Source organism: Platalea leucorodia (assembly GCF_965183815.1).
Source record: "Platalea leucorodia genome assembly, chromosome: 4".
Lineage (NCBI taxonomy): Eukaryota > Metazoa > Chordata > Aves > Pelecaniformes > Threskiornithidae > Platalea > Platalea leucorodia.
The window spans coordinates 76691641-76705284 of record NC_138826.1 but is presented as its reverse complement, the minus strand read 5'-3'; positions in this window follow the sequence as shown (position 1 = coordinate 76705284).

The window sequence follows — 13644 nt, the reverse complement described above, 5'->3', positions numbered from 1 at the left end:
CTTGCCTTCAGAGAGCTTGATGGAGAAATATCTGAGGTATCTAAAATACTATAAGAGAGGTCAAAAATGGCACCAAGAACTTAAGGTTGGCCACTATTCTGGATTCATTCAGCCTGCTGCAGTGAAAGAAGTGCTTTGACTTTGGGAAAGAGTGTTTAATGGGCTTGGAAGGAAGTATACAAAAGCCAAAAACATCTCCTGGAGAGTCTGAAAAACATCCTCTTTTTTTTCTTTACATGTTTGTTTTCCCATTGAAAAGTAGTTTCAGTGGAACATATCAAAATGGCTCGCTGTGAAGGCTTTCCAAACATTATTAAAATACATTTTATATACAGCCTCCATATCATAAAGTGGGAAGACTCATCTCCTGAAACCATTTTTTCCTTGTCTTATATACTTCCATATGAACACACATGCAGAAAGTGGAGCTGTTCATGCACTAGGAAAAGTAACATCAGCTCCTTCCTTTGCCCCACGGAATATCAGATGAGCTGCTGTTCATTGCATTCACAGAGGTGGTGGCCCTTAGCATCAGTCTCCTCTAAAGGATCCTCCTCCTCTGTGGATTCCTGCTGACTTGCTTCCCTCCGGACTCCTGCATTTCACCAAGCACTTTCGGCTTCAAACATTGGACTCCACCTCACTTGCAAATCTGTGGTCTGGATCACAGTGAGGAGAATATTGATGCAGATATTTTATTTGAGATTTTAAGATGCGTGTGTCACTGGTGGGCTGCAACCAATGCAGCTTTGTTAGTGGCTCTGAGATGCAACACTAAAATCTTTGCTCCTTTGGGCTATGTCTCTTTTGGCCCAGTCAAGTTTTGTATTTCCTTTTTTCTCAGTCTTTTTGAGCCCATTTCAAATTCAGTGCTGAAAATGAACTTGGAAGCCAAGCGTCTTTTTTCTAGTAATGGCTGTACTGTTTGAAGATGTGGCACCATCAGCTGGAGTCTATCCATGTGCAAGTGCAGCAACCACTTCAAACAACAGCCTTTAGCAAGAGTGCAACCACTTCCAAAATGGAAGGCAATTCAAAAATACAGAGTCGTCTCCAGGAAGATCAGTATTTTCCATCCTAGAAGAAATTTCCACACCAAAGGAGATCATTATTTACAAACCACTTAAAGACAAATAAATCCAACAGAATGTGCATTTTCACAGTCATGCAATGTGATTTTTCTTTTTACTGCATGAGTAAGTTTTTAGTACTTGAGGAAAGCTTCTTTGATATTAGTTTGGTAAGCCAGAGTTCCTTGGAAATAGATAATAAAGCTTGTTCTCTGCTTTGTAGTGTGTGCTTAAAGGCAATTCAGGAATATGAATCTGCTCCAGAAAACTGGACGCTGGTGTCATTGGCGAATCCCCCGGAGGAAGGTATCCAGAGGAAAGCCTCTCAGCTGTATGTGGCTGCCTCCCTCCCAAGACCAGTTTTACTCTGTTCAAAACCCCAGCTGCACTCCTGCCTACACTGCTGATCATAATTCCTTCTTCACAAAGTTAGAGCTTCTCCCTCTAGCAACTGAGCCTTCCCGGTGGGAAGGACAAGATACTTCTGTGGTTTATCCCAGCAGCAGACTCTGACTTTCCCTGCCTTTGACAAAGCACACATCCACAGCCGTTTCTTTGCTCTCCTGTTTGAGTCTCCCATGAAGGACTGCATCTAGGGGTTTTCTTCACGTCTTTCTCAAGGCAGCCTGGGAACAACACGTGCCTCGTTTACTTAGCAGTATCTCACCACAGCCTTAGACCATGTCAGCCAGCCTTTTCATTTGGATTAATTTAGTTTCTTTTTCTTGCTTTTCACCGTTTTCCATCAATAGCTATGTTTTAGGCCAGGGGGACAGTACTAGCTGTCACCTGCCAGCAGGTAACATCACCTTGACATGGGCCTCTATTTTTACAAGAGATCAGTTCCTCTGGCTCTCTGGACAGACTGCATGTGTTGTGAGGAACAATGTAAAATCTAGATCAATATATTTGGCTTCCTTTTCAACAGTTATAGTTCCCAAAGCTGAATGACTATGTATCAGTTCTGCCTGATCATTTTAACCTCCACATTTGTCTTTGAGCAATTTTTGTGCCTGCAGCACATCCAAATTTAACATTTTCTACTAATGCCATTGACATGCTCCTCCCTTTCCAGTTAATTAATACAGTTGTTAAAAACATTTCGTTGGCCTTCAATATGATTTACTATGTGTTGTTTCTTCCAAGACTAAGGGGGACTATTAGAGGGTCTGGAACATCTCCAGTGCGCCTGGAATATCTCTGTATCTCCATAGTTTAAGTCCTGCCTATGAGGCACGCTGCTTAGAAGACAGAAACAATAAAATAACACAGTTTTAGACCACTGCATGTGGATTCATCCCTTCCCATTTCCCTCCCTTCTGAAACAGAAGTTGTTTCTTTGTGATTTTACATCCCCTCCAAAACTTTAGCCATAGCCCTGAGCCTTCCCTGGCTACAATGCTTGAGTACTTTGAGAGCTGTGGCTCAGAAAGTCTTCATTCTTATTTCCAAAGCAGCTGAGCTGTGGGAACAGCACACTGTGATGATTCTTTTTATATATTTACTCATTTATGGTCTGAATGGGGTTTTACTTTCTTTGCTGTCAAATTGGGTCTTGCTGGCATTTGCTTTAGAGCGACTGTCGGCATTCCTGGTAGACGGCATTTCTCTGCAGTAGTGCTGAAAATTACTCCTCTTAGTGAAGCCGTTTCTTGTTTCTGCACTAAAATTTGTAGAAAACTCATTAAATTTTCACTGTCTACCAGTATGCAGCCAGACAAAGACCTTATAAATCAACTGCTTTTCTCTTTCTCAGTCTAATGATTAAACTTGAAAACATCAGTTAGAGGACATGAAGTCCAGGGTTTTGGTTTGCATAGAAAATTGCCTCTGATATCATACAAGATATACGTAGCAAAGGTGAAATATGTGACCTCCTTTAAGATTCCCCATATCTCACTCCCATCCCATTAGAAGCAAGAGCATCTCTTGCCTGTAGTGACCGATCTACTCCACATTGCTCTTGTTGGGTGCTTTGAGTGAAGATCTCTCCTTTGCAAGCATCACTCTCCAAGCTGGAGGTAAGGTAACAACATTCCATGAGAGACAGAAAAAAAATGGCTCTTCATAGACAGCCCTCCACATCCCCTCCTGCTGCTGAACCAGCCTGAAGAACTTCTAGTTGGAGGTTTTCATAGACCGGTTACACCCCAAGAGCATTTTTGCCAGACTCAGAAGTGCCCTGTCTACCGCTCCAGTGACACAGGGGAGTGGGCAGGATCTCAGGCGTAGTCCTCAACTGGGCCAAAAAATAACAGGGTAGTTCAGTGCACCTGGATTTTGGAAGACAAAATGCAGAGAACAGTGAAAAGCAATATTTGATAGAGTCTACCCAGTTCTTTTCTTGATTTCCTTTTGCAGACTGATACCTTGATCATGATGCCCTGGTGAAGCCAAAGGAGGAAGAGAGACAGCACTACAGAAATCGGACCCAGGACCTCAGAACTGCACTGCTGCCTCAAGGGCGGACGATGCCTGTGTGTGCCTAAACCCAGGGCAGCCTCCCGTCCCTCTGAGCAGCTGTGGTTTCATTGTAGTATCATACGACCCCCTGCTGGTCTCGTTTTTCTCCTCAGCACTTCTTGCACTGCCAATTTTTCTGTTTTTTCCCTGCTTGGGATTCTTCACGGAGCCACCCTCCACAGGTCCTCCTTTCTGAGGACAAAAGTAACTTTTTTGGGAAAGGATGGCTCCGAAAGGGTCCGACTGGTGTTGCCTGGCATCGTCCTGCTCCCTCTGCGGCGGTGGTGGTGATCCCTGGCAGGAACCGACCGTATCTCAGGCTAATGAGTTGTCAGAAACCCGTCCCCATCCCTCGCCTCCCGGGCAGGTTATTATTATGAGGGCTGTCAGTAGCGGGTGAGGATGGGGCAAGCAATCCATTCCTGCAGCCAGCGGGGAGCTGCGAATCTGTTCACAGGGGATCAGCGGGGTGCTGTGGGAACCGGCCTGCCCTGCAAGCGTCCACCAAGGGCTACCATTCAAGAGAGCGCTGTGGGTTCATGGCGAGCGCAGCGAGTTTGCCTCTAATGTATGCCCTAATGAGTCAGCGGAGGGTGTTCTGCCTGCCTGAATGTCTTTAGTGTGGCAAAGCGGAGTGGACATTCCCATACAATAGTGGGCTTAAATTCAGCTTCTCACCGACGCCTAATTCATGGGCGGAACGGCTTTTGTAATACCTATAGAAGAGAAGTACAGTAGGTCATTTCACCAACTAATTGGAGCTGACAATCCCATATCTATCCATATCTCAGAGCCATTTGCACACATGTGGAAAGGAAGGCATTTCGTCTTCCCTCTTGTGGTCAGCCACTGAGAAGGGAAAAATATGTGTGTGGGTTTGCGCTTTAGACAGTCACAGCTTCGCAGCAAAAACTAACATATCCTGACGATGCCTTTTTCACATCCTGAATGGCAGGTAGAGCATTAAAGGTTATCTTTCTTACCTCCGTTCTCCACCTTTTAAATGATGCTTCCTTTCGCCCACCCATGGTTTGATATCGCTGCAGGGTACCCTCTTCATGTTTGTCAGGTGCCCCACACAGCAGAGCCTCAATCTTGCATAAGTCTTCCACGTGCCATTATAACATCGATAAAATAATGCAATGATGGTCAGAATAATAAAAAATGTCCCTGCTTTGCAAACGGGAGTTTCACAACCTGCTGAAGGCCACTTGCTGGACCAGTAGTTGGGGTAAGACCGGTCCCCGACCCCACGCCTATAATGACAGAATACATCAAAGCTGCCACATGCTTTAGTCTTTTGGGGCATAGCATGAACTTCTGCTATTATCAACACTTTATCCACTGGTCAGTTCAGATACAGCAGCTGCCTGGAGTATATACCCAGACAGTATTAATTCTTCCATTTTAATCAGGCACATAACACCTGAAAAAGAAAACTTCCCAAATGCTCTGTGGAACCCAAACGGGCAATTTGGAGTGCTGTGCCAGTTAAAATTGGACCTTCCCCTTTCTTCAGTAGACCATTTTGTCCTCAAAAATGTCAGCCACAGAACTAAGTCCTGCCCCCACCTATGGCAGTCTTTGGGAAGAACGGATTGTGGTTTGAGCTAGCTTGGGAGATTTGAGGGTTGTTTTTTGGTTTTTTTGGGTTTTTCTTAATAAAAACTGTGTTTTGTCCATTTGTCATGCTAAAACCTCCAGGCTTTCTCAGTGCAACCCTCAACTCCATTAGCAGTCTATGATGAGATCATATAACCAAATTAATGGCTTCTTCGATTCACTAAATGTTTATTCCTCATGGGATCGGAAACATAGACCCTGATAAAATTGCCTGGTTGGTACTTCATGCTGGGACCGAAGGGGACTGTAACACCATGTGGATGGAGACAAATAAACTTTATGCATCGACCCTCTCAACCCAGAGACAATTTAGTTGTTCTTGGTTTGACATGGAAGTTTTCTAAGACGCTCTAGAGCTAGGAGGAAGTATAAAGCCGCACAGCAGATAGAACAAAGATAAGATAAATTGCCACGATTTAAAAAAAAAAATATGTCCATTAAGGATATTACTTTGTTTAGGATGAAAAACTTTATGATGTTTTTGCTCTTAAAAAAAAAAGATCTGCTGGAAGTGTGGGAAATATGGTTTAAAAACCCAGTAAATGGAGCACACGTCAGTAAAGACAGCTCAATTTCGTTACGGTGGTGTGATCACAAAAACACTTTCTACCATGCAACTTTTAATTAGTCTCGCAAAAAATTATTCTGCTTCACTTATACAGAGTACAGTAAAGGGCTACATAAATGCATAAGGAATGAAATAAAATATGCTTTGTTCAAATGTGGTGACCTTTGGGAGACAAAGATGATGAGAGAATGAAGTTTCTTTCTGTTTCCCCTTGTATTTGTCATGCGGCAAGTCAATGTTCCCTCATGAAATACAGTAATTATGATAAAAAATAAACTGAAGTGAACTTCTTCACTTCACACTTCAACAATCTTCCAGCCATACAGACGCATTCATGCATGTATGGCTGTCATTTTCAATCCAGACAATTTTTGATAAGCTTTAGCTATTCTGAGGTGCTGCCAGTTTGAGTGACAACCTTGATACCTGCAACTAAATGGTTAATCTGTTCACCATTGTGAATGTAATCAGTGCTCTCAGACACAGCAAAATCCCACATTTTTCTGATGTCTGAAATAAACTGGTTGTTAGTAAATAATATAGAGTATATATACATATGTAGCACAGAAATATAGATTAATATGTGTGGTATTGTCTGCACTGTTTTGTGGTATCGCATATATATAAAATACACGTATGAACATTAAACCAGAGAAAATGGGAAGTAAAACATATTTTAAAATGATATGAAACAGATTTGCCTTTGCTATAAATACAAAAAAAAAAAAAAAGTGATGCTTTTCATTACAACAACATTTCAGATGTACAACTCAAGCCTGAGTCATGTGCGCTCTATGAATTTTTGGTATAATTTAGCATCCTGTTCCCATGGAACTCAGGGGCATTCTGCCCTTGACAGCGCAGTCATTACTTCCATCCTGCTGCTATTTAAACACACTTGGAGATGATGTGTACTTCCAAATGTGAATAACGCAAAACTAGTGAAGGCAAAGGTTATGTAGGCAAAGGGTATTAAATTTCCCTCATTTGCTAAAGACATTACAGCTCCGATCAATGTGCTTAGCTTGCACCTTTTAGCCCATTATCTGTGGCTGGAGTCAACTTGGCAAAATCAGAAAGGTTGTATTTTTCATTTGTATAAGCTATTATATATTTGCTCAGCATTAGAAACACTGGTCTGCAGTATTTTCCATCTATACTTAATTTACTGATGTTGACTATTCAGAGGAAAAAAAAAAATTCAATTTCATGCAGATGAACTTTTCATTTTCAGAATAAACTCTCTGAAATTCTGCCAAGCTTAGCACTGCAATTAATGGATCCATAAAGAAAACCTGTTGTATGAATAGTGTATTGGAGGAAGAGAGATCAGTTACATATAACCTCAAAGAAACCTCACAAAATACAGGTTCTTAAGTCTGGTAAGTGTTGCTCCCCAAACACCACAAAAAGTAGAGCCATATTATAAAGGTCATTGTCAACATGGCCTGTGGGAAAGTCCCTCCGCAGACCTAAATTCAGCTAATTATTAAACGGTGAACAAGTATCACGGCAGCCAGGTTTCCAGCCACTCTTATCTTCTGGATGGGTACAGTGTCTGCTGGGGTCTTCTGGTGGGAGCTGGTGTCCCAACGCTGGGACAGAAGCCCTGTCACCCGCTGCCGCGACTGTCCTTCTCCTCGGACAGCCCCGTTCACAGGGGCACGGGAATTGCCATCCACTTGACTCTATCGTGAATTATCTTATCAACTACTTAATTTAAAGTCATACCTCCATTAAAATTCTTGGGGTCTCAACATGATAGTACTGCGAATTAAACTTAAACAAGACTGTTTAGCTGTGGATTTGATGTCTCTTGTTAAATAAATCTTTAATTGTATCACTTAATCCTCTAGATCTCCTTTCCCAGAGATAAAAAATGATAAGAGCTTCTTCTTGAGCATTTAAAGCAAGAACCCACAAAACCACAGACAAGCTGAAGTGTTTTATGTCCAACTCACAGAAGCATGTAAATCCATAAAGTGTCACAGGTATGAACTAGCCCTTTTCCCCTTCTAATTACGGATCTTTTACAATCTGTCAAAACAAGTAGTCACTTGCCTTACGTGAAGCATCATATGAAAGGAACATCGATATCAGTCCATTGCAACCTACAACTGATCAAACAACCTTAAGGATCATTTTAGAAATACAACATTTGCCAGAAAATACTCAATATTGTGCATGGATATGCTAAATCTTTATTTATTGTGTAGCAAAAAAAAAAGGTACAATAGTTTCATATCTAAGCTAGTGTTTATTATATAAAATCCATCTGTTTATTAAGTGAAGTTGGCAATGCTATTATTAAGGTTTCACCGTTTTCCATTCTAAGCTTCTCTTTCTTAGCGGCTTATGACTTTGGCAGCCTTTAACTGTTTGTATAAACATTTACAGCAGGCAGATCTCTAGAAAGGTTTTCCTGGAAGCAGGAAATATCTGCACTAAGCTGATATTTTTCAAGAAAATTTCAGACAAGAAGGTGATTTCCAAGAATGGTGCTTGGGAAAAAAATAGGTTCCTTTTCCCTTATTTAAAAAAAAAAAACAAAACATGTTTCTTCTGGAAAATGATAATGAGCTTTGGGGCAAAGACCTGAGTGTCGCAATAAATGGTCTTTGTTAAGGGTACACCTTTTGCTATGCTTGTGAAATGTGGCCACAGTCTAACCCTTGAACATACCCTAATCCTCAAAATTATCGCAGTTTGCACGTGCTGGTTGGAGCGAGCTGGCTCAGACACCAGAATATGTTTGTTGGCAGAGAAGCAGGCTTCTTTCAATTGTTTTTATTATCCAAACTAGCTTAAGTATCTCTATCCTGCATTGCAGTAAACAATATGGTCAGGGCCTGATCTTCCCTTCACTCGCCTGGTCAGCACCTACCCTTGCAAGTGTGTTTGTCACTGCATTCCTGGGCAGAGGAGTGGATCCTCTATGGACCATCTCTGGGTCCTATTAGAAGAACACCCTCCGCTTACCTGCTTGGTCCTTCCCATAACCTGTGGTGTAAATTGCCACAGAGGAGACACTGCTCTGGAGAAGGAAGGCACCAAATGGATGTAAATGCCTCTAAGACCATGCTACGCTGCTGGGGCCACCCATGGTAAGTGTAGACAGCAAGAGTGGCTGCTATAACGGACTGCAAAGAACAGAAAAGGACCCAAAGGGAGTGGTGTGGCAGTGGGGCCAGGTTACCTGGGGCACGCAAGGGGCATCAGGAATTGTCAGTGCACCATTGGGAGCACTGAAATTGCTCGTTGTGGCTCTCCAGGCTCTTGGTGCCCAAGTGGGGAAGCCCAGGGCACATCAGCTGCCTCCTCAGAAACACTCACGGGGCAAAGAGAGAGGCCAGCTCCCATCCTCTGTGCACTTTCGGAAAAAAAGTAACAGTTGTATAAGCGATCTAACAGAGTACTCAGCAAAGCGAAGGCAGACATAGCAAACTCAATAGCAAACTAAAGCTTTACAGAAAGCACTTGTGACAAGGGAACACCAGCACATCAACGGCCTCCTGGCTAGAAATGCAGCAGGTAGAGCTGCTCTCAGCAAGCATCGTTGCCGTTGACGCAATGCAGTGGACTCTTGGCTGGCCAAAACTCCAACTTACAAAACTCTTAAAGCATTTTGAAGAAAGGCATTTCTGCGGTGGCACACTGAACCCAGCACATACAGCCGGGCACTGCCCCAAGAAATATGAAAGTCTGGGCACTGGTAATTTGGGAACGGTTGGCATAAAACCAGCATAAACAGCTACAGCCATGCTCTCTCTCCTGGATTTGTTTCAGATGATGCATGTTGAACCATGGGATTTCGTGTCACCTTTGCCTTGAGCACGCTGCAGTCTCCTGTGCTGTCTGCCTTGTGCGTCAGGTCCTAATTCACTGACCATCCCCGGAGTTCATTCCTGGTCCCTGTAACCCTTCCTATCTCGGGTAGGCTAAGCCTATGGGGTTTCTGGGGTCTGAGAAAAGCCTTCCCACCTACGCAAGCTTGGACTCCTGCCTGTTTCAGGCAGGCTGACCAGAAACTGGCTGCATGAAAGCTTCTCCTCCAGCCTGCTCCATGGGGAAGGTTTGTACACATACGTTTGACTTTACAGAAGACTTTTGCCACATCCCGGCCCTGGAGAGGCCCTCACAAAAGGACCACCAGTTTAGCGGAGAGGCAGAAGTCACTGGTCTCAGATGCAGGGCAGTGATTGCTGTCTCCCAGCTGAGATGTGGGCCCTGGGCTCAGGTTCAAGTCAAACACGAAATGCAGACATTGCCTCTGGAACATTTTCAGAGTACGGGGGGTTGGGGATTTTTTCTGTCTGCAGCCCCTTCCTGGAAATGAAACTTTCTGGCCCAGCCGCCCCAGGATCAGCTCTGGCTCCCCTGGGAGAGGTGCACACAGCAAATAGCCCAGCAGACTTTGCAGAGGCTCCAACCCCAAATCACTCTTCCCTTTGGCTATCACAAAAACAGACGTATCTGGCCAAATTAATAAATAAAACCACAGCACATTCAGAGCCTCACGGTGTAATGGAGGGTGTTCAGGACATATTTGTCCCTACAGCTGCCAGTCAGCCTTGATGACTCACTGGTTTCCCTGGGGCCTGGGCTCCTATTTCTCTGCCTCATCTCTCCAGAATATTGCCTGGGCTCAGACAGAGTTTTCTGAGAAGGTCAGAAATCCTGGATTTAGCTCCTTCTTGTAACCCAGCAGCATTTCTCTCTCTTATTTTCTCCTCTACAGCTAGTTTCCTTCTGCTCTTTCTCTGAAACGGTGAGGGAACCTCTTGTACAACAGCTAGTCTCTCTTGACCAGCGACCCCCTGGTGACCCATGTACCCTTCCAACTGCCCTGTTCCCTAAACACTCCTTGTCCTCCTCTCCCCTCACAAGATTCCCTGTTAAAAATTACTGTCCTCTGTTTGTCAGGGTAACCATTTGTCCAAGGGGGCTTCAGCATGAATAAAGGACTATCAAGGTTTAGAAACTGTTGTTAGGTTTGTACCACCACCACTGGAATTTCAGCCATGGCTGGAAGCAGAAGGACAAGAGAAGAAGCAGATGAGCTCCTCTGTTAAAATACAGCTTGCCACCTAACACGGAGAGCCTCCAACACCAACCAGACTTTCTGAGCTCTGCTCAGATTTCTCAAAACACCAACTCTTGAACCACTTCTGTGATTTGGAGCCAGCTATTAGTTTCCATTAAGATGTTTGTGCGAAAGCACAGTTTCCAAATTCCTTCTGCACAATGCTTGATCCCCCCCTTTTTGACACACACAAGAATGCCATTTTAGTATTTATACAGATCACTTTGTTTTCCTCAGCACATAATTTCAATTCCAATTCATTAATGTCAAAGCATAAAAGAAACAACAGCACATAAAACAACAAAAGTTTGCCAAAACCAGAAGATAACAGCTGATAATTAAGGAAGTCCCATTATTTCTTGGCAAAGGAGCCTGTGTTTTCAAAGACACATTCTTAAAGGGCTTCCCATTAGTGTATGCATAATTTGCATGAATACTATTTGCACAAACAAATAAAGGTTTTCAATACGCATAAAAGGAGGCTTTAATGTTCCTGTAATTTCTGTACAAAAATGCTCCCATGCCCCTTCTCGCTGGCACAGCCCAGCCTGGTGACAGGTTCACAGCAGAGCCACTCCAGCAAACCTCCTTGGGAGGGGGTGGGGGCAAAAAATTTTTGTGACGCCATCAAGACCTGGGCTGTTGTTAGCATATACCTTCCACCCCCCAAATCTCATTTCATACTGACATCACTCTGCGGGCAAAAGGCTTTGCGTTGATCTGAAACTGCACATAAATCCTCCACTCGAGAAGAAACACCGTGTTCCCTTCTTTCTGGGCTCACCCCCGCCTCCTGCACTGGGAGTCCTTCACAGCACGATCTCGGCTCGTTGGGCAAGTCCACCCCAAACAGACTTTTGCATCTCGCTTCTGTTTCCTCACGTTGGTACGCCAGCCACCGTCGGGCATGCAGGGCTGATGGCAAGTCTCTCTTGGATTTTATGGTTCCCCTGTGCCCTTCCCGTCAGCTGGCTCCAAGTGCTGTTCAGCAAGACCAAACATCTGTTCTAGGCCACAGTCCTGCACCAAAATGTGACTGTGGCAGAGTGCGGAAAGAGGCATGTTAGCTGGATCAAACCTGAAACAGGTTAACCAGTTCTGTGGCTCCTGGCACTTGGATTCTGTATACCCACCTCGGCAGCACAGCTCGGCTTTGGTTCAGTTGATGATCCTAGGATGTTAGAGAAAAATTAAAGACCTCTCTTCTTCTGGAGCCTGATGTCACTACCTACTGGACCATAAAATCAAAGAATCATAGAAGCATTTACGTTGGAAAAGACCCTTAAGATCATCGAGTCCAACCGTTAACCTATCACTGCTAAGTCCACCACTAAACCATGTCCCTAAGCACCACATCTACCCGTCTTTTAAATACCTTCTGGGATCCCAGTGCTCATCCATGGTGAAGGTCTGTGGTGGATGATTATTTCCTCGTTCATGGAGATTTGATCAAAAATGGTGTTATTAAAATGACAAATGGTCAACAGAGAGAGGAAAGATGTTTTATTGGTAGAGATCTCTGTGAAAATACTGCTTGAAGAGAAACAGTTTTATTCTGGCAAGCCCCAGAAGGTCAGGATTATATCTCATGTGAGGGCTGTCAACAATCCACACATACTGCCACAGCAGTCACCAAGAGCTGATAACTGACAGATTTTTTGCACATACAAAAAATTTTGTATTTCTTATTGAAAAAGATTTTTAGACAACATTTCATCAGATACTTTCTACAGAAAACTTGTAAGCAAGAGCAAGTTTTCCATTACAGTATGATTTATAATGGCAATCCTCCATTATGCCTATTGCTGAAGGAAAAATAAATCTATTTCATGGCAAGATTTGGCCTGACTCCTCGATCCTCTTCACATTTTAGTCATATTGCTACAGCAGCAAGACTCTCCAAGGGTGCACACAGCCTCAAAATCCTCCTAGGTCCATGAGAGTCATAACCACTGCATCCCCTAGTAGTTAGAGTAGAGAGCTTGTCAGAAATCAACTCCTGGTCTGCACAAGGCTACTTAACAACTGCCTAGCTTAGACCGTGGTATCTCATCACCTAATATTTTCAAGAACCAGACACTGCAGTCCAGGAGTCTGGCAAGGGCGAGGAAGGAGGGTGGTACATCTTCACCTGGGACAGGTTCGTATGGGGAGAGCAGCAGGTTCTTACAGGGCTTTGTCAATTACGAACCCAACAGAACCAGAAGCTGAGGTTCCTCCGCCGTGTAGCAGGGCCAACTCCGCGCTGCTACACTGGATTTATTTTGAAGGAAACCGGTCCTTTGAAGGTACTGCCTCCTGGTGGAGCTTCCTTTTTGTTAACTCAGCTCTCCCCACTCTTGATTCAGGGCTGTGCCTTCACGGCTGCTGTTCTCTCATTGCAACCAGTGCCCATCTCACGGTGTCTTTGGTGTGATGGCAAAGTTGACGCTGCTGCTGCTCCGGTGGAGATGAACTGCGTGGTATCAGAAGTAATTCGCTTGATGTGGGAGAAGAGGCAGTGGAGCAAAACCCCATTTACACTGGCATATCGCTAGGAAAAGGCGCGGGACGGTCACTAAATGTGCAGCTCAGAAGCTAGAACATGGGGCAGCTCCGAAAGTTTCCTTAAGAAATGTGTTTATGGCGGCAGAAAGGGGTTGTTGCAGGGAGTCCTGCCTCAGCAAACTCGGCTCAATCAGGAAACGTTTCTGGGCACCTCAGCTTTCTCTCAGCAATGTGAGGGTATAGGTGCTAGCCCTCTCTGCCTGGCATTACGGTGACACAGCATGTTAACGATGTCAGTGAGTGTTTGTGCTTACACAGATAATGCCATCTAATGAGTCCCTTCACGAGAA